The sequence below is a fragment of the Centroberyx gerrardi genome, chromosome 12, assembly GCF_048128805.1.
Source record: "Centroberyx gerrardi isolate f3 chromosome 12, fCenGer3.hap1.cur.20231027, whole genome shotgun sequence".
Taxonomy (NCBI): domain Eukaryota; kingdom Metazoa; phylum Chordata; class Actinopteri; order Beryciformes; family Berycidae; genus Centroberyx; species Centroberyx gerrardi.
Genome location: NC_136008.1, coordinates 14,598,728 through 14,618,264, shown reverse-complemented (window position 1 = coordinate 14,618,264; position 19,537 = coordinate 14,598,728). Strand labels below are relative to the sequence as shown.

The window sequence follows — 19,537 nt, the reverse complement described above, 5'->3', positions numbered from 1 at the left end:
TATACACAAATAAAGGCTAGTAATCACATATATCAAAACCTATTATGCATTTGTTTAATATATTTTGTGTATACATATTGGTACATATTATGGGAATATCATAAAACAAAGAAGAGAAAAAATAGCCTACATGTGACATCAAATAAGGCATTGTAAAGATATCTCACCTCAGAAGAAACACACATAAAAAAAAAATGACGAACTAAAAACTACAACCAAATTGAGTATCAGAACCTAAATTACAACAAAGCGCAGCAAGGAGGAAAACAATGTAATAAAAAAACAAAATGCATAAACAGCAAGTAATAAAATAGCCTAGTTTAAATTAGACCTGATGCAGTGAATGAATTACTGTGAACAGAAAAAGCTGGTCTTTACATATATGAGCCCAATTCATGGAGCTTAGTTCTTTTGGCTGTGATCATATTGATGGGCGATTTCATCATTGATCCTAGATTGCTGTTCAGAGATGCAGCTCCATGAGTGTGGACCATCTGTCAGCCAGAGGGAGAGAAGCTAGAGGGCGCTGGATCCTTCTTTTTGGTGGGCCATCCCACTTTGTCATTTCAGTGTACATTTTAACTTTATTCTATTCCTTCCCCAATAGTTACACAATGCATATGTGAGGCAATGTTTCACTGAGTAGGAAGTTCAAATTGCAGTTTAGACCATAAAGAGGAACAGGTTTTTCATGTGCACATTTTTTGATAGTGCATGCTTGCATATGATGAGCAAGTTTCCTTATGTATTTGTATACAGGCATGCTTGTATGTACGTGTGTGTGTGTGTGTGTGTGTGTGTGTGTGTGTGTGTGTATGCGTGCGTGTGTGCGTGCATGCGCACAGACATATACTCTTTTGAATCTAACTGTGAATAGTTTGTAAAGAATATTCTTCTACTTCTTCCCTAATAAGAATTCCTGCTTCTCACACTTTCACACACTGAACGTTCTGTGTGCATTTCTCATATCTAATTTGTAACTGTGCTCTTTTGCATTCTCTATAGGTCTGCATACTCATCTGGGACTGTGGATGCTGTGAATGAGAATACTGTGGAAAGGATATTTGCCCAGCCAGCAAAAATGCTTTGTATATACACACACACACACACACACACACACACACACACACACACATACTGTGAAGTGTTTGGTGTTTGGATACAGTGCAATTACAGCAGCCATATGATGCAGTTGCTATCACACCTTTGTATTCTACCGTCCCACATACACCAAGAATAGCAGAGGAGCCTTTCTTTGCCACCTCCACTGTCACACTGATGATGCAAACAGCAGCATCTGGCTTTGTATGTGTTCTGCTCTTTGTTTAGTACTGATGTGCACATCAAACATGCATTACGTGTATATTTACATAATGAATATAACCCTATATAACAAATGAAGAATATAATCTATGTTCTTTAAAGCAATGAAGTATAGTGTTGGTTGTTCTGAATCACTTTGGCTTACATAATCCCTCAGAGCCTGGCTCATAGCAAACACATAGATGTGGGTGTACATGTACAGATGCATACATTTAAACATCTTGCATAGTCTATCCATGTCCTGTCGAACCTTATACAGTATGTGAATGATGAGGATCAAGCTGAGATTCAACTTGTTATTGTTACATTCATAAACTTACTGTAAATAAATCATTCAAATGTGGGAAGAAAATGTTTGACTGGAAGAAGACAAGCGGTGTCCTCCTGTGTAATGTCTACTCATATGTTAGTGATTACAAACATATTAACAGTAGGCTATGTGAGCAAGGCCTGCTGTAAAGACAATGAGACTAATCAGACCGACCAAACCACAGGGTGGTGTAGTGAGCAGGGCGATCGCCCTTCAACCTGAGTTCAACCTGGGTTCAACCTGGGTTCTATAGCTCAGTGGTTCTCAACATGGGGTTTCGGGGACCACCAGGGGTCCTTGAGGGGGTTCCAGAGGGTCCCCAGCAAACTGATGAATTGTGAAACTTCAGCATTATTTCATTTATAAGAAGTTAACACAATTAGAGAATGTAGAAGAATGGCTGTTTTGATCATAGTTTCACTGTTATCTCATGGAATTCTGGACAAAATCATATCTAACAATAAAAATATTCTCAGATTTGGGTCAAGAGAGACAAAATCTCATCAAATGGGGGTCTGTGGCTCCAATGTAGACTAAATTAGGGTCCTTGATGTGAAAAAGGTTGAGAATCATTGCTATAGCTGAGCCTGCATTCTGACCAAGTGCTTGTGGAAGGGGGGAAAATGAGAAAAGAATTTCCCTACGGGTATCAATAAAGTAACTAATTAGTAATTAGGCGGCTGGAGGTTCAGATAAAATTACACAAGCATACCTGTCAGCAGAACTGTGAAGGTTGAGGTGGCCTCGGGTAATCTGCTGGTTGATTAGAGTACTACCCACAGCCTTGCGAGGTACACGGTTACTCTCTTGTTCAATCAAAGTGTTATGCACAAACACCTTTGAGGGGAAAAGTGCCTCCAGCACATCCATCAGCTTACACTAGCCCTCCAGGGAGGGACCTGTCAGCATTCACACATCTACACACGGCAAAGACGTATAGCATCACAACATGAGAACGCAACACATTCTCCTCTGAGCTGATGCTGAGACCTTGACAAACTGGAGAATGGTGGTGTACTTTGTGTGAAGGTGTGCTTGGGTAGCTGTGTGTCAGGGAGAGAGGGAGAGAGAGGGGGGGGGGGGGGTGAAGAAAAACTTAACTGCTGTCCTTGCCCTGTCTTAGGGTGAATAGAGGGCCACATTCGCTGGGGAACTGCTGATTCGGAGGAAGGTCTTTCCTAATGTCTCATTCATTTTTCAGCACTGCCACACTGCTGCTGCCAGGCACATGAATAAAGTATATCTAGAGACTCTGCTGGAGCTCAATTGCAAACAGATATGAATGTTTTATGGGTGAAGTTAAACTGTGAGCTGTAACTGTGGGGCATTGGACCTGAGAACCCCTTTCCTTATGAACACATCACCTGTCAGGCAGCAGGCTGGTGCAGCACCGCTGAAAACCAGCGACATCAAAGTCATAGTTTCTGTTCAACCACTTGCTGCACTCCGGCTCAAAATCTAAACGCACCTGGGTGCCACACAGTGCTCTTCAGTCTGATTACAAGCTGTCTCGACTGTCAAGTAATCAAATGAGGGAAGCTGTTTTGTGTTGTACTCTCTGTATTGCCACATGAAATCGGTTACTACCAAAAGCCAGAAGCTATTTCACCAAGAAGTTGATTTTCAAATTGACACACACTTTATGCACTCACCCACACACCCATGCACACACACACACACACATTTTTGCTAGGGCTGTAATTGAAAAGCAGATTATGTAAGCGGGCTGGTGGAGTGTTCTGCTCTAGTGACTCTGTGTTGTATGTGAGCCAAAGATCTGAGCCACAGCCTGAAGCACAACTTATTGATCTGTGTCAGCAGGCCATTGACTGGCGCCGGATATGTGTGAATGTGTGTAATGTGTATGGATAACACACGTGTTCGTGCGCATGTATGCATGTGTGTATGGAAATGTGTATGGAGAACTAGGCCTCGTGTGGTGTGAAGGCATTTGTATACATTACAAGATTATTCAGACATGCGTATGTGTGTGTGTGTGTGTGAAAGAGATAATTTTCAGGTGAGTGTGTGCACCTTAATATTTCAGTTGCACTGTGGTTCCATATCAGTTAGCACCAAGGGAGAGATAGCTGGACTGGTACAGTAGGTGCTGCCTGCAGGATCACAAGGGCTACTGCAAAAACTCCCATTTTGTTTATTATCTCTGTAAGTCATGGGTTCCCAACCTTTCTGTCATGTGATCCCATGTTTGTAGCTAAAAGGAGACTGCACAGTCGACTTTCCTTAGTATTAATATAGTTAATATAGTATCCTTAGTAGACAGACAGAAAGTTGAGATGGACAGAGAATAGGGGAGACACAGGGGAAAGGTTCTTTGATTCTAGTGATTCTAGGAGTATGTTTAACCCAATATTCAGGAAATTCCCGTGAATTTAAGACACAAGAAATTCTTTTAAAAAGCATTAAAAACACATTAAAATTGTATGTTCACACTGTACATATTGCACTTTTCTTAAACCGCTACTCTCCATGGAAGGTTATCTGAGCCTACATGCTCTTTTCAGCTCAGCCTTGTATCACATTCTTACAGTTAAACAAATTCACACCTGGGAGCTGCCCAGTGTAACCACAGCCTCCTGCTGTTGGCTACTGTGCAGCTCCACTGGAGCAGTGGGGCATTCATTGCCTTGTTCAAGGGAATGTCAATGGTAGTTGTTGCTGGAGGGAAGAGCATTCCTCATTCTATTTCCCCACCAAGGTTTTTCTAGCTGGTCTAGGATTCAAACTAGTAAAATGTCAGTCCCAAGCCCGCTTCTCAAACCTATAAGCATGCTGTACAAACTATATTTCCTTCTGTAAAATAACAGAAATCAAATTGCTTCTGTGAGCCTCTGTGGCTTTTACACTGGATTTAGTGCAGCCCAAAAGCAGTTGGCAGCAGTTTTTCACTTCAAAATGAAAGACGTGATTATAGTTAATGGGAATTTTTCAACACACCCAAATCCAAGGTCGTGAAAGCCTGGTACAGATGTATTATGACTAGTACAAGAAGGCAGGCTTGTCATAGGAGAATACAAATAGGTTGTCTGTATCACATTCTTTATCATTCACTGTGCAGAATCTAGCTCCCTGAATGCATATTGAATGATCCCGACCCAGACGTGCAGCTGTGTTGCTATTCAAGTCTCATCAAGTCGAGGCAGAGTCTTTTCTGTCTGTTTAGGTAGAATGTTCAGTCATAAGAATGAGAGATAGCTCCTCACTGACTTCATTATGTGCAACAGGAGTTTGGCAGTGATGCAAACATCAACCAATATTCATTTGTAACTTTGAGAAAGTAGACTGACACCATATCCTGGCATGTCATATATTGGACACAGTGAATCTCTTGCAAAATTACACCTGGGGCTGCATTGCCAATCAGGAACCTCAATTTACCATCCTGTGAATGAACTGTGAATGAACTGGTGTCAACCAAAGAAAATGAACTCACTGACTCAGGCAGCTTTGCCTGGCACTGGTAATGGCCTGAGCACTCCCAAGTGCTTTTCTTATTGTAGTAATAAATTGTGACGAAAGAGGTTATGCCCGCGGTGAACACATTTAAACACTCCCCTGATGGAACAGGTAATAGTGAGCAATACTGTTGACATCTTATTTATAGTAGCTTGTAACTGAGTATATCCAATTTGCCATAAAACAGTACTCTTTTTTCTTGTGCTGGAATAGAGCAGCCAATTTTCTACTGCACTTTTAGGTTTTATCCTCATAGCGATAGAGAGCAATATACAGTCCTTAGCTGCATCTGAGGTCTGATAGGATTGATGGTATACACAATACACCTATAGTCCCAGCAATGATTAGTGCTTCATGTGTACATATTCCAGCTCATAGCAATATTTCAGAAACTTAGACAAAAAAGCTCCAGACAAGGGTGAACCTTGCATCATCCTGTAGAACAGGTAACATCAGGCTATGAATGTGAAGGTCTGCATTGCAACTCAGGAAGAAATATCATTAATTTCATCATCTTTGCAGTTCCCCATTTAACTCAGAGATTATTCAAGCCAAATCAGAATCAGAATTCTTTTATTATGCCAAGTATGTTTGCACATACAAGGAAAGTGACTTGGTGTGGTTGGTGCATAAGGTACATAAATATAGCAAAATACAAAAAATAGCAAAATATTAACAACATATATACAAAATATATACATTGTATTGCACATGTTAATTGTATGGTGAGGTGGGAGATGTTGATGTTGCAGGAGCAACAGTGCATTTGTGTGTGTGTGTGTGTGTGTGTGTGTGTGTGTGTGTGTGTGTGTGTGTGTGTGTGTGCGTGTGGGCGTGCGTGTGTGTGACTGTTTGTGTATGTGTGCAATGTCGTTTGGGTCAGTGAGAGGCAGAGAGTCAGTGAGGGGGCTTGTTTGTGAGCCCCACTGCCATGGGGAAGAAACTGTTCAGGTGGTGTGAGGTTTTGGTCTTGATAGACCGGAACCTTTTGCCGGATGGAAGTCTTTGGAAGAGGTGGTGACCGGGATGGGAAGGATCAGCAATGATCTTTCCCGCTCTCTTCCTGGTCCTGGAGTGGTACAGGTCCAGTAGAGACGGCAGGTTGCAGCCAATGATCTTCTCGGCTGACCGGATGATCCGCTGCAGTCTGCCTCTGTCCTTGGCGGTGGAGGCAGCGTACCAGACGGTGATCGATGAGGTGAGGATGGACTCCGTGATGGCCGTGTAGAACTGGACCATCGTTTTCTGCGGCATTTTGAGTTTCTTCACCTGCCACAGGAAGAACATCCTCCGTTGGGCCTTCTTGGTGGTGGCAGTGATGTTCTCCTCCCACCTGAGGTCCTGGGAGATTATTGTTCCCAGGAATCTGAATGACTCCCCAGTGTTAACTGGGGAGTCACACATGGTGAGGGGGGCGGTTGGGGCTGGGCTCCTCCTGAAGTCTGCAACCATCTCTACAGTTTTCAGAGCATTCAGCTCCAGGTTGTTCTGGCTGCACCAGGAAGCCAGGTGGTCAACTTCCTTCCTGTAGGCGGACTCATCCCCGTTGGTGATTAATCCAATGAGGGTTGTGTCTTCCGCAAACTTCAGTAGTTTTACAGAAGGGTGGCTAGAGGTGCAGTTGTTGGTGTAGAGGGAGAAGAGTAGAGGAGAGAGCACACAGCCTTGTGGGGCTCCAGTGCTGATGGTCTGGGGCTCAGAGTGTGTCAAATGTCCCTAGTTTGACCTAAAGATAAGCAGTGTAGCCTGGGGACCTGCCATCTCATGAGATTTTGGGACCATGAAGAAGCTTTGATAAATATGGAATTGCAGGACTGTCAATGCGTTCAGTAGATTGATGGATCAGTGGGGAGAGTAGTAAACAATCTAATAGGATAGAGTGGGGTAAGTGAAACATGCTGTGTTTTTATAGAGAGGAACATACTCCAATCCCTCTACAAAACTGTAATTCAAAGATAACAGGAGTGCTTCTATTGGGTTTCCGTGTGTGGAGTCATTTCTTGAAGGTGTTCTTTGGTTTGGGGGTGTTGTTATGAGAAAGAAGGGGTTCCATCCCTACAAAATCGTCACATGTACATTCAAAGCACACGTGAGTTTTCATATGTGAACATTTTGTTTCACGTTGTATTCTTACATCACATGTGACAGTGTTCACTTCAAATGTGAAAAACACATGATTCATAGATTTTCATCTGCCATTACATATGACAATGTGAAAACTTAATTTCACATGCAAAGAGACAATTCACAAGTGAAAATGTCATTTTTGCATGGGAAATTTTCACATATAAAACATTTCACAAATGAGGCCAACTTTGCATATACTTTGCACTGGTCAAGGCTGGTGCAAACTTGATGCGTTCACGTTCTGTATTGACATCAGTCCACATAGCTCTGACAATTACCTAGACACATTTGGATGGAATTATAATATTATTTGATTATACAACTGAGAATCAGATCACTACAGTATTTCTTCCGGGTTGGGGTAGTGGAGGGAGGGATGAGCAGTGATGCTGCCTCTGGCTGCTCCGCACATCAGCAGCTCAGCTCAGCCCGACCGACCCAGGCAGAGGCAGGGCTGTTCACCGCGCCGAGTGCAGCACGTAGTCCAGGCGAAATTACACCGCATAGCGTTACTGCCGACTGAACCGAGAGTAATATTCACCGTCTTTTCAATGGATGTCTCCTCTGATAACATGTTTTGACACTAGACATCGCTCTTCTAGCCGTGTTCAACGTCAGAAACACCTCGTCCCCGGATTCATTTTGGAGGTAACTGGTTTGTCTCGACCACTGAGACGTCGACAGAAAGAGGACCACACACTCTCCTACCGTTAGCTCGCTAAGCTAGCTAGCCCGCTAGCTGATATTCCCTACTATCGGCGACAGTTTTCTGCCTCGTCGAGGCGTTTAGCTAGCCTGCGGTCTCTTGCGCCACAACGGTGGTTGAGGTCTCGCCTGTCACTCTAGGTAAGTGAACAATATGTTAAACCTAGGCTGATAGTTGGTGTTTCCAGACACATTTTCGTTAGCAGGCTCTTTGCTGGTCAGTGCTCCTTGCAAGGCAGTGAGCCACTATCTACTAACAGACTGGCACTATGGCAGAGGAGGTTCTTGTTGACAGAAGCAGCTAAGCAACGGGATGTGATGCGACTCACCGTTAAACAAATAGATTGCACTAGGAGTAACGTTACGCAATCGCTAATTACCTCGCAGTTACTTAATGTTTCAAAACCAGTCTGAAATCGAGTTGATGAAAGAATGATTGTGTCAGCCAGCATGATCATGCGCATAAATACTTTTTAGCCATCTAACGTTAGCATTAACTCAGACTGCCGAGTCTATCGTGGATGGGCCACTGCCAGGTTATCTCACTTGCCGCATTTGACTGCAATGACTTTCCCTAACTGTATTCAAATCAGTTAACAGATATGTTTTGACTAAGGACAAGGGTAGCCTAACACTAAAAGAATAGCTTTTCTTGCAATTAAAAGAGCTTTACAATGAAAAGAGCTCTAAAATGTCATTGAATTGATATTTTAGATATTTTGCTGGTTACTTTATCAAAATGTCAATGAATGGACATTTTAGAGAGTTTCAGTGTTGTTTCACAGGCTCTGTTCACATTTGGGGAGATGAACTCTGCCCCCAGAATTTAACCCCTGGTTTGTGCTTGTTGTGTCTGAAATGTCCTGATAGAGGTCAGATGCTTTAGATTAGTTTGCTGCAAATGGGGAAAAAAAGCATTGGACTGTTTGAGCTTCTTTAATTCTTGACTGGGCTTATAGCCTTGCAACCCCCCTGTTCAACAGAGGTTAATTACATTTCATGTAATTCAATCACTAAGAGACCTTTTATAGGTTTTTGTTGAAGCATGTGGGGCCTGTGTGTGTGTGTGTGTGTGAAACAGAGAGAGAAGGGAGAGAGAGATAGAGAGAGAATGAGCACGCACGAGTGAGCATGCATTAACAATGCTGTAATTATCTTGAGAGATAAGAAAATGGATTCGCTATCAATCCTGTAAGAGTCTGCAACTGCCGCAGAGCAGATGAAGATGTAGGATTGACAGGGAACCAATTAAATTAATCTGTCATGTTTCTCAAAGGGAGAGAAAAGAGGGACATGTATTATTTATCCTCTGTGTGTGCGTGCGTGTGGTTGTGTGTACGTGTGCAATAGCAGAATATGCTGTATTGCTGGAGGGAATCTGCTGTACCTATTTGCTACCTGTAGCATGGGTCCCCTGGTATCAGAGCTTGTGCATGGCCGGTGGGTGCGGATGGCTTTGAACATGTAGGAGTGGCTGTGTGGTCTACAGCTGCACTACATAAGGACAAAATAAGTACTGACTTGACCGTGTAGGTTAATAGCTTTAAATAAGGCAGTCGCTGTCTTGAAACATGCACATGTAGCCTGACTTCAGGGGCGTGACTTGCAAGTTCTCAGCCCTTCAGTTTTCTGACTTGGGTTGTGTGTGTGTGTCATGTCCAGAACCTTTCCTCAGCTGTGTGTCTGAGCCCAGCCCTGTTTTAAGGCATGACTGTCCAGCATTGACAGGAAATGAATCATGTTCCTCATTTCAAGGCCGAGAGTCGGCATGATGTGTTTCCTGCCCCGTTGGCCGTGTGTTCAGGCCCCAGCAGCAGATGTGCTCCCTTATTCATCTGTGTGTGTGTGTGTGTGTGTGTGTGTGCCTGTGTCAGTGTGGTTTTAGCACTTATAGATGGTACTGCGTATGTAATAGGACATGTGTTTTTCCATCATATAATAATAATAATACCAGTAGTAATAATCATAATAATAATATGCTTTGGAGTATAATAAGTTTAATCTTAACAATTATAAGGCATGTGCACACTTGCACAACCGGAAATGAGTAGCCTTTTGTTTTTCCCTTGATTTTGGTGGTTTCTTTATCAAAATGAAAGTGGAAAAAAAGCTGATTTAATGGGTTTTCATTTCAGGCCTTAAGGCAATAAAAAGTCAAAATTTGAAAAGGTGGGTAGACTTGTGATATCCAGTGTTTGTGTGTGTTTGTGTGTGCTTGTCTTAGAGAGTGGCTTTGGTGCATTTGTTGCTCCGAGCCGGTCTGGAACAATAGCTCTATTCTGGCCCATGTCTCCGGAGGGAGGCAGCAGCATTCGGCGATCCCGGCGCTCTGTGTGCCAGCAAGGCTTGGTTTGGGATTGGGTTTCCACAGCCACCTGGAGCTCAGAGTACAGGAATGCCATTGTTCCTTCTTCCAGACCATGGCCGGATCAGACACACATACACATACACACACGCACATGCACATAAACAAACACACATACATACATACAAAGTATGCAAGAGGAGGCCATACCAACCTTCCTATCCTCCAAGACTTATGCCACACCGTTGTATATAAATAGGCAAAGAAACATCAGGCCTGTGCCTATACATGCACTGAGACTTGAAATTAGCAGCAGGACAATAAGCTCAGAGTGGCTCGTTAGTATTTTTAGCCACGGATCACAATGGTGAACTGCTACTGAACTTAGGTCCATTCTTTGTTCCATATAGGTTAACCCTTACAATTGAATAGATGCAACCTGCTTCAGACCTAACAGAGATATAAAGTGTCACTATTTTGGTCGAAAATGCAACCAAAGTTAAAATTGTGTGATCTGGAAATTAAATTTGGGCACTGATGCAGTAACATATGATAGTCACAGGGAGACTTTAGAGCGAGCATGGCACAGCTCTTCTGTTATCTGTTCTGTTCTGTTCTAGCCAATCAAACGTCAGCTTGACTTTGTTTACCTCAATGTTGTTGTTGTTTTTAATTGGCTAAAACCAAATCTCTCCAAGGCTTCCTCTCACAAGTGTCAGCTGACGGCCAGATAGCCGATTTCTGACTCCTTTCCAGTCGGCTTTATTTAAGGCAGTTTTTGTTTTTAATAATCCTCCGATTCTTGTAAATATGGTCACTGTATTGATGTTAGGAGCCTTGTACTCTGGTGTCAGACAGACCTATCTTCACACTTGGCTTCAATTGGTTTTAGCTCTGTGCCACTGCAGGAGAAAGGAGCTGTTGTATCTCATCCAGTCTGACAGATCCACCTTTTGGAAATGAAATGAAATTGAAATGTAAGTGAATTGTATGATTCTATGCTCCCCACTGCTCGCATGTGTTTGCAACAGTGTATGCTAGACAGTAACTTCACACTTTTTAGTTGTCAGACAGTCAGAGATGTGTAAAATTACCCAAAACACAGATATAAGGTGAACATGAGTGCAGTCCCACGCACAGACACGTATCCTAGTTGCCGAGATGTGATGTTAATGGGTATAGAGCATGGAAACAGTGTCAGCAATTGATGGTAAAAATGATGCAAGCTATATTATTAGGTTATTAGATGTTATTGTTTGGCATTTTATGTAAATAGCCTTATTAGTATCAGTGTATGTTTCTGTTCCATACAGTATATCCAGAATATGACATTTTAATGATTTTACAGCATTGACCGTTTGTCCATAGAAAAATAGTGCTCCTTGAATTTTTGGGGAGGCTTGTAAATTTTTCCTGTTGTTCCCAAATTTTTGAGGTTTAAACCACCAGTTCTACCAAGTAAAAAAGTGAATTTAGAGCCGTGTCATGCAGGATAACATGTAGTACTTAATACAAATGCACTATAGCTTAATGTATGCTGTCAAAGTTTAATCTTTTTTGATAAATGAAGATCTCCATTGGGACAGATACATTTGTTTATTTGTTTAAAGAGGTGGATTAATTATCTGGTGACATTGGTCTTGTATTTGTATAAGTGTATGCTTACTGTAATTTGTCTTTTCCAGAATTGAGATATGAGCTCACTCATGTAACCTGTCCACTTCCTGTACCCCAGCCTTTGGTATCATTAGATTGACTTTTGTGTCCTACAACGGCAGCCTAGCCCTTGCAGAAACACACTCCAGATGTTGCTAGCTAGTTGAGCTAGATCAGATAACAGAGACCTAGATGGTTCAACCTCAGAACATCTGAGGATGAGAGGAAGAGAGAGATAGCCATCAGCAACGTTTTGCTGTTTTTTACCCCTCAGCCTGACAGTGTTTGAAGTCAGGCAATTTCAGGCATGTGTGTGTGTGTGTGTGTGTGTGTGTGCACGCATCCCCGCATACAAATGTGCATCTTTGTGTATGTTCAATGCTTATGTACATACGTGTGTGTGTGTGTGTGTGTGTGTGTGTGTGTGTGTATCCCTCTGACTTTCCAATGGGTCACATTAGGGATAGAGTTGCAAAGAAGTGGGTCAGCCAGTGCCACCAGGGAGTCTTGCCAGCTTCATGCTAACACTCAGGCTGCAACCAAGTATAGGCTAACACAAACACATAAGCCTTAGTTGCGTGCATGTGTCTGTATGTGTGTGCGTGTGCGTGTGTGTGTGCATTGTATCGGTGTGTGTCTGTTTGTGTGACAGTACAAGGAGATTTTATACCTAATCATGCAGCTGTTTGTACCTCAATTTTGTGTGTGTGTGTATGTGTGTGCACATGTGTGTACTGAAACACACTTGGGGTGAGCGTGACCTTTGCATAGCTTTTTTGTCATTCATTGACCTCACATGTCTCTGTCCTGTTCACTGCACTTTGACTCCTCATAAATAGCTTTCCTGGAACCAGGAAACCTTGTAAAGCTGCAAAGTCAAATGTTGCAGAGCATCAAGCCTAAGCTATGGCGCAGTATGTTTAGGCGGCATATAGGGCCTATACTGATGATTCAGTGCTTGTCACACGCAGTGTGTGTCTCAGCTGGATGGACACAGTGTTTCTGCTGGCTTAATGATAAGGAAATAGGATTTAGCCCAGTATTCAGCTGAGGTTTATTTTGTGTCCTAGCTGCAGTCGCTTGTTTTTCTCCATCTATTCTCCTCTTATGAGGAATTACTGGTCTATTTCTGTTCTCAGTTTCTACGTTGCTTGTTTGTGTCCCATGTCCTCAACACTGGACTGTTGAGTTGATCTGACATCATCAGGTGATCAGTAATATAAACTTAGTTTAAGACTGATGTAAAATACGTCCAAGATTACACTTATTTGCACTGAATGAATTACTCTGATTGAAGTTCATTCATTTCAAATGAGAAAATCTGTTTTGGCTGCATCATGCCGTTGTAGATGCATTGCGTTGCGATGGAAGTGTTGCATGTGATGGATTTATTCTACTTGTGCATCGTGTAAACTACAACGAAAGTTTTCCCTCATTTTTTATTAGTTCTCTGCAAAGTTCTCGAGATGCAAACATTTTGTCACTGAATCAAAGTTACAAAAATGTTTTATGTTGCAATAGTACAATCGATAATTACATCTAATGAGATCTATCTCACATCTCACATCTATCTCAGTCTATCTGATCATTCCATCTCAATACATTTGAGTCATGGAATCCTTGCATAGAACTCTGCAAATAGTTTGCAGCAACCTCTGGAGGTGATCAATGATGCTTGTGGCCATATTAAGGACAAAGTGTCAATGCAATGTGTCTCCAATCCACATATAGCAACAGAAATCCACATATAGTGAATGAAAATAAACTTTGGTGGATCCAACCAGGAAACCCACTCAAATCAAGCAGGTGACAGGCAGCTTGGATAGTAACCTACTTGTCAAAAATGGATTGTCAGGATACTTGTAGAAGGCACAAGCAATATGCCTTTTGTGAGGGGAAAGAGATGGCAGATTTCACTGTGTATAGAGGAGATGCATTTTACTGTTAGGTGCAAATGTAGTCCAGCATGATCATATCTAGACACAGTCTGAACATGAGACACATGTCAATTCCAAATGCAAAGAGAGCCTTAGTTTAATTCTGTCTGTATAATATGGCCCCTGGTTAGTTAAATAGTAGAGAGGCAATGCCACCTTGAACACTGCTATAGTGGTAAAAGCATATAAAAGGTGGCTGTCAGCTCAGTCTACAGCCTGGCCTGGTTAGTGAATGGTTGTGTCTTGTAGAGCGAGTTCAAGGTAGGTTAAAGTAACCCTATACATTGCATTCAGCTTAGCTTCAACAATTCCCTTCATTGTGTATGCATGGTGTTCATGCCTCTGTATGTTGCTCACAGCATCTGTTTCAGTCTGAGATATGACCCCACAGGAAAAGACGTAGTTTCCATGGCGACAGCCCTGCTCCTTGCCCATCCCCCTACACCCGCCATAAGAGGAAGTGGAATGTGTCCAATTTCTGCTGACTCATGGAGAAACGATTGTGTGACACACACATACACACAGATGTCTCTCTTCACTCTGGCCTAGATTAATTTTCAATGTGCCTCTCTGAGGAGTATTTTTTATGTATGTATCTGTATTTTTTTCACAGTATTTTTTTTTTACTCTATCTTGCTTTGTGGCTGTATGGTGGTTTGTGCATCTAACTCCTAGACCTATAAAAACTGTAGGGCTGGGTATCACTGGGACTTTTTTATTTTATTTGTTTTTTCCTACTCGTACCTGATACCTCATAACTTTTGATCATTAAATTGTAATACCACATTATAAAGTATAGTACTTTCTGCAATACATGTCAGTTCAATGCTGAATTCAAGCGTTGTGTGTGTGTGTGTGTGTGTGCATGGTGGCTTGGTTACCCACAGAGCTGGTAAATCAAGAAAAGCCTTGATACAGGCAGGATTTACACAGATCGCAGCATTACGACTCAATTCTCACTGCCTATACCGAAAAAGAGAGCCCTTTTTGTACCTGGATGAGAGCTCTTAATGGGTCTTTGTTCAAAATGCTTTCACATAGAACCCTTTTTTTAATTACTTACCCATGCATGGTTAAGCACAAGACCTTTTTGTGTAGGCTATCTCTTTTAAAAGTCAGAAGGGGTGTTTATACCAGTTCAAGATCATGCATGAAATCAAGTAATTATTTTTTAGTTGAAGTATTTATAGTTAAAACAGATTGGTGCTAGATATCTTTAGAATGCGGGCTTAAAAGAAATAGGGGCATATGCAGGCACACACACACACACACACACAGACAAATACAGCAAACAGATACAACGAAATCACATTACACCTCCAGGCAAATTATAAATGCATGTGTTCACTCTCGTCCAGTACCGGACACAGTATTAAGCCTAAGTAGGTTTGAGTAGGAGCCAGTGCTTCTAAAGCAGTAGACTGCCTTCCCTCTAAAATACCCTGACCTCATGAATGCCTTGAGCTTTTCTCAAACCTGCAGCCAGTACTCTCTATAGTCTCAATTAGCAAAGCGAGAAAATCAGATCCCTGATTCATTTTACATTTTAGGCATGAAGCTGACCGTACTATCCAAAGAGAATTACAATGAGTGCAACAGTATAGAATAAGCTTCAATTCCTAGAGGTTTCAGCAACATTACAAGCAACCAATACCAAGTGCAAGGCCCAGAGCCATAGTTCCCTGACAATATCCCTGTGATTATAGATTGATCATGTAAGAGAAGTGCTACAAAAAGGAATAAGAGCTAAGGGGAGAGGTAGACGGTGTTTTTCCATCCCATGCTCGCAGACAAGTGTTACAAGTCTTTGAATGCATAGGTCTGTTTTCAGGGTGTGTTGACACCAAGCGTGATTGAAACAGTTTATTTGAACTCTGGAGCGCTTATGTCTTTTTCTGGGGGGCAGCTGAGAACAATGTCATTTGTGCCACTCGGGTGGCGCGAAATAGCACACTGAAACTGCCTGAAAATGCGAGTCTTGTCCTCTTCCAAGCAAACTGCAGTGCAATTTGTTAACTGAGAATGTAATCTGAACCAGCTTCAGGAAACGACCCCAAAACACATCTTTTTATGGGTATAAGGAGACGGATGTTGACATCTGATAGCCAGCAGTTAATCATGCTTAGAAAGCCTGGAATAACCAAATGAACCAAGGGCAAATTTGGAGTCAAGATGAGGTGATATCCTTTGGTACGTACAAGCGAAGACAACCCACAGTCTCGACTGATGTTCATATACAGCTATTTCTTTGTGTGTTCTCAGCTGGTATGAACAGCAGAGAAGGTAAATTACAGCAAAGGCTACAGGCAAGTCCATCATGCTAAGCTAAAGTTTCAGGCACTAGAATTGGATTTGTTTTGCCCCATGGCCCCTGTCGCCAAAATCTCTAGCCTCACAGGATGACAAGTTACCAAAACTCTGTCCAGTAAACTAGCTTCGTGTGAGTCCATTTGTTTACAAGCCCTGGTTCACTTGCAATTGGGCAGTGTGAACCCAAACAAACCAAATGCACACATACAACAATGTAAACTTTCCACTAGGATTCCGACCAAAGAAAACAAATTGTTAGTGTGATTTAGGTCAGTAAGTGTTGCAAAAACAGCAGCAGGCTAACTACTAGGCCAAATACCCAGCATGTACCCAAATTTAGTAGAGAGAATGTCTGTAACAAATGGATAGAAAGGGAAGGGGAGAACTACAGAGAGGAGGGTGCAGAAAGGACAGACCCCCACTGTGGCAGCTCTGTACTCTATCTTAGTTGTGTGACAGAGTGAGCTATCTGCCCCAGGCTCACCCTGACCCAGGTACAGCACTTCCCTCTGGGTCTGCACACACACAGCCATCCATCTCTGGCCCTTATCTACCACTGGGCCACTACTCTTGAGTGTCTCTCTTTGTGTGTGTTTGTGTGTGTGTTTGTGTGTGTGTGTGTGTGTGTGTGTGTGTGTGTGTGTGTGTGTGTGTATGTATGTGTGTCTGAGGACTCTTTGAGTGGAGTTGTTCTAGCCCGGTCACACTGATAGCCGTATCAACACTCACTGCCGTCTGATGGACTGCAGAACAACGGGCCCATTGTGTGTCTGAGTGTGTGTGTGCGCGTGGGTGTGTATGCTAAGCCATCAGAAATTGCTTTTCTGTGAGCCACAAATGTCAGACTCGCTGTGTTCATGTATCTGTGTGTGCGCGTGCATGTGAGTGTGTGTGCATGTGTGTGTGTGTGTGCATGTGTGTGTGTGTGTGTGTGTGTGTGTGTGTGTGTGTCGGATGTGCTGCAGTGTAATCTGCCAGAGGCTGAGATGTGGGTCAGTGGCTGCAGCTCTGTGGGGAATGGACTGGAGGAGAGACAGCAGGAGGACACTGCCTCTGTACTTATTGTAGGAGGATTGGCCCAGCGGAAGAATGTCACACAACAATACAAAGTGAAGCAGGAGCCAAACTGCTCTTTAGATTTGGAATTCTGATAGTTAACAGAGATGAAGATCTATGTAGTTTCCGAATGAGGCTAGATTGGAAAGGGTTTTTGCCTAGATTAGTCATGCCTGGGGCTCATACTGAATTTTGCCTGCAGTTACTAAACCACAGTTATTGCTGAACATTTGCAAATCGCAATGAAAACTTATTGGAGGTTATGTAGTGTGATTAGGTGTGTCTGTGTGTGTAGGGTGGGATGGGGGTGGAGATATTGACCTCATGGCGTCGTGCGAGGAGCTACTTAAATGAAATATTGATAGCTCTAGCTCGGTTGGGAGGTGTGTGTGTGTGTGTGTGTGTGTGTGTGTGTGTGTGTGTGTGTGTGCGCGTGCGTACGTGCATTTGTATGTGTGTATTTGGAGCTCTGCCCAGTGATTGATTAACTGAGCATTTTGCAGCAGCCAATAGGCTATTGAGTGTCTCTTTTTTGAAATATGGCCTCATAGATCAAATCACTTGAACTGACCCAGTAGTGCTAAATAGCAGGATTAATGAGGACCAAGCATACAGACAGGCAGGTAGGTTACGTGATTCTGACAACTGCCAATGACAGACAGCAGCTAGTAGAGGACGTCTTGATTTGTTGATAAGGCGTCTTTTTGTCTCCTGGCACTGTTTGAGGGAGGAAAAATGTCAAATGTCTCTCACTTTTCTCCTGTGAAAAAAGAACAGGGTTGCTTTATGTCGGAGCAGTAAGATATTACACACACGCAGTGACTCAGCGTACTGGGCAAGCCTATATTGTCATATAGTGACTCAAGTATCATATTGTACTAATACTAGGCCTACTATGGATGTAGTGCATTAACAGCACCCTTCGGCTTTTCTTTGCATTTACTGAGCAGTTGTGTATGCCACTTGCCCATCACCAACGTAATGATGACATCCCTGCCAGCACTCTGAGAGCAGGCAAGTACCAGATGTGTTAAGGCACTGCACCAGCATGCTTCTAGCATACCTGTACCAAACTATACATAAAACATCTCAGGAAAAACACAGTGTGCCTAGGGCTGTAGCAATCAAGTTTTGTAATGACGATTATTGTGTGAAATAAAAGATTTAATTGTCTATTTTTCCCCAAGGAGAGTAATGAACTGAGCACATGAAATAACAAATAAATAGGTCACACTATTCCAAATAAACAATGTGCTGGTTGGTGAAGTCGAATGTGGCTTTGCAACAAGATCCATGTTCACTGTGCTACATTCCAGTGATAACGTCGGACCAAGGCAACAGAGCGTCGATAAACTTCAAACGGTTTGCCCTCACACACTAGAAAGGCCAGACTCTGAATCCCCTTCAGCCAAGCAAAGACACCAATAGACCACACTGCGTTACAGCTGATGTCGGCATCCACAGCAGTCTAATAACCTACCTACCTATGTACAAAGGAAATAAAACATCTTGCTGTAAAACTTGATCTTTCGAGAAATACAACCAACACAACCAAATCAGTGTCTGCATTTTTATTTCAAAAATATTACAATATATACAGTTGGAAAATGTAGCTGTAGCTATTACTTGATTATATCAGATATTACAGGCACAACACCAAAAGCGCTTGAGTAAGCAAAACACCAAAAAGAAGTAAGCAGTTAAATAATAAACAGAAACAAAATGTAAGGTATTTAAAAACATGACAGATTTCTTCAATCATCGTGAATTTACTGCATGTAATTCTCGGAATGAGCCTTTATGCACACATTCATCTAACATTTCCTTTTTATACCTTGCACAGTATTATATGGTATGAAATAATAGGAAATAACTAGTATGGCTGAGATGTGCTTAATGTCAAATATGGATACATATATAATGAGCTCAGTCCATTAAATCCTTCTTGGAAATAGCTTTTATGTGCGCACTCGCCTCTCGTCTCCTCTCCTGTTTTTCTTGCAGGATTTCTCTGGTTTTCTCTCCTCTGGTTTGTCTGATGAAAGTCTGTTCAAACTCTTTCTGACCAGTAGCTGTCGATATCTATATTTTGCTGCATATTTTGCACAGAACTACAGAAGCGCACCGTGAATGCTTTCAGTTCATCCACAGGCACATCCCACATTTCATGTCCGGGATCTCTGTGCGCCTCGTCACGCTCTTGCTCTAAAGGTATGTGAGTAATCATATGTGTGAAATTAGTTTCCATGGAGTTATCTCAGCATCCAGTTATGTCAGCTCATAGCCTTTCTAATGCTAAAACGTCATCATCTAACTTCTGCAGACCTCTCC

General features: G+C 42.4%; 1 protein-coding gene across 2 annotated transcripts in view; it reads left to right on the top strand.

Moving 5' to 3' along the window:
- The first annotated feature begins 7,696 nt into the window (after positions 1–7,696).
- Positions 7,697–19,537, top strand: part of galnt1 (UDP-N-acetyl-alpha-D-galactosamine:polypeptide N-acetylgalactosaminyltransferase 1) — a 39,117-nt gene continuing 27,276 nt past the window's right edge. The window contains exon 1 of one of the 2 annotated variants that reach the window (XM_071916781.2): positions 7,697–7,885. The gene's annotated coding sequence lies outside the window, so the exon portion shown is untranslated. Of the gene's footprint in view, positions 8,084–19,537 lie in introns of both variants that reach the window. The other variant, XM_071916780.2, reaches the window with a different exon arrangement.